Genomic DNA, 2500 nt, shown 5'->3' with positions numbered 1-2500 from the left:
TTTCTTTTTTTTTTTTTTTTTTTTTTTCTACGATCATGTGAATCATATCACTGTCGTATAATGATCTCTCTATTAACTAATGTATAAGCATGAACTTTTTTTTTTTTTCTTTTTTCTTTTATTTTATTTATTAAATTCCTGAGTTGAACTTAAATTTATATTATACGATATAATTTTCTTTATTATTTTTAATATTTATTATTAAATAACTGTCAACGATATATTCTTTTTAACGTATAAACATTTATATAAAAATAAATAAATTATTCATCGATGAATATAATCGATAAAATTGATTAGATGTTTATCTAAACGCAATTATCAATATAAGAATTATATTAATTTAGAAAAAAAAAAAAAAAAAAAAAAAAAAAAAAATATACGATCATCATTGATTTGAGCTATCGCGATTATGATCGAATATTGAACGTCTTTTATAACAAATTTTCATATTTTAATATAATAATCTATAAATAATCTAATAATATTTCATGACTCAAAAAATATTCCTACCAAACGAGCGAGTTATTTATTCAAAAAAAATCAATAATAAATCACTTACACACACACACACACACACACACACACACACACACACATACACATATATATATATATATATAAAACTTAAACATAATTTCCAATAAATATAATGACAATTTAGAAACATTATATGATTAAATTATCAAGATATCGATTTCATTGAAATATAAATCAATGAATGTCTTTGAATGATCGACATGAAATTGCACAAAGTAAAATAAGTAATAGGAGAATCGAATGTGCAATCGGTGTCTTTCTTCCTCTCTCTCTCTCTCTCTCTCTCTCTCTCTCTCTCTCTCTCTCTCTCTCTCTCTCTCTCTCTCTCTATCTATCTATCTTTCTCTCTTTCTCTCTCTCGTTCAGAATAGTTCATCGTGGAAGTAGGTCAGGGAAAGGCGTGTACACGTTCGAGCTCTCGAACTCGTACTACCTGTCCGCTAGGATATATACACACAAGAAAGAAAAAGAGAAAGAACTCTTGCTTGTTTGCTTGCTTGGTTGCTTGCTTGGTTGCTTCGTTGCTTCGTTGCTTGGTTGCTCCTTAAAGAAGTGAACGTACGACCAGTAATTCTCAGTCATTCAAACTCTTGACGCGATATCCTGTTAATAACCAATAACTGGTTTTCGTTCTTAAACTATATTTATCATCTGTTTAGAGAAAAATGTATAATCAAATAAACGAAATAAATCTAAGATTCGTATTAATATTCAATTAATTTCAATAATTTGATCTACATTAAATCGATTAATGAATAAATTGATAATTTTCAAGATAAACGAATTATATATATCTAATACATTAACATTCGTATTATAAAATAATAATAAGATTTATAAATATTGAGAAAAATTAAAAGTTTCAATATTTAATTCGTCATATTCGATTAATTGTCGTAATAAAAATAATACGAGAATAATGAAATATAAATCGATGTATTTGTTAAAATTGATTATAATAATTCATAATAATGTCGATATTATGTTAAATCCTAATAATTATTTTGGAACGAGTATTATAACGATTTTATTATAACGTTATTAATGTAAATCAAAACTCAAAGATCACATTTAAAATAATTTCTTATAACGATCTTATATTTCTTATTAATTCCACTTGTTGTTAATATTTATTTAATAATTGTCACAACATCATTTTATTCAAGAAAAAAAAAAAAAAAAAAAAAAAAAAATTCTTTTTTCCTTTTTACAGAAAAATATCCTCTACTGAAGGATCTAAATATAATTAAAAAAAAATCGAAAATTAATTCCAATGACAAATCTACAATTTCGATCGAATGAAATAAATAAATAAATTCATGCGAGTTCCATCAGAAATTAATTTCTACGGAGAAAAAAAAAAGAAAAAAAGAAAAAAAGGTACAAAATTAAATCGCATATAAATGATATCAAAAATATGATTTTTCGTCTTACTTTAAATTGCGAAGATCTATTTTTTTTTTTTTTTTTTATATTAAATTTCCAACGAAAAATTTTCATATGAACGAACGTCGAAATAAAGAAATTCATTAATCGTTCACCATTTAAAAAATTAGTTATAAACATACTTATTACACAAATATCTCACACTGATATAAGAGATACATAAATAAAATCTGATTATCACTAAATCACTATGTGGTACGTATAAATGAAGGTTCATCGGATAGACATTAACTTTGATGATATATTACTGCGAATAATCGACGAGTTTCGATCGGTTTATTAAGAAATGAGAAATATAAGAGAGAGAAAGAGAGAGACAGACAGGCAGACATACAGAGAGAGAGAGAGAGAGAGAGAGAGAGAAAAGAAAAAGAAGAAGAATAAGAGAAAAAGAGAAAAAGAGAAGAGAATGAGAAAGAAAAAAATCGAGAGAGAGAGAGAGAAAGAGAGAGAAGGATAGATATGTAGAGAGAGAGAGAGAGAGAGAGAGAGAGAGAGAGAGAGAGAGAGAGAG

General features: G+C 25.6%; 1 protein-coding gene and 1 long non-coding RNA gene across 6 annotated transcripts in view; one reads left to right on the top strand and one right to left on the bottom strand.

Annotated features, from left to right (window-relative positions):
* LOC124955047 overlaps nucleotides 1–2500 on the bottom strand; it is a 50479-nt gene that overhangs the window by 36068 nt on the left and 11911 nt on the right. The window lies entirely within an intron of this gene.
* LOC124955045 (UPF0329 protein ECU05_1680/ECU11_0050-like) overlaps nucleotides 1–2500 on the top strand; it is a 24432-nt gene that overhangs the window by 16937 nt on the left and 4995 nt on the right. The gene's annotated exons all lie outside the window — the stretch shown is intronic.

This window comes from Vespa velutina, chromosome 17 (genome assembly GCF_912470025.1).
Source record: "Vespa velutina chromosome 17, iVesVel2.1, whole genome shotgun sequence".
NCBI lineage: Eukaryota > Metazoa > Arthropoda > Insecta > Hymenoptera > Vespidae > Vespa > Vespa velutina.
The sequence above is the reverse complement of the archived record's forward strand: the minus strand, read 5'-3'. Positions and strand labels throughout refer to the sequence as shown.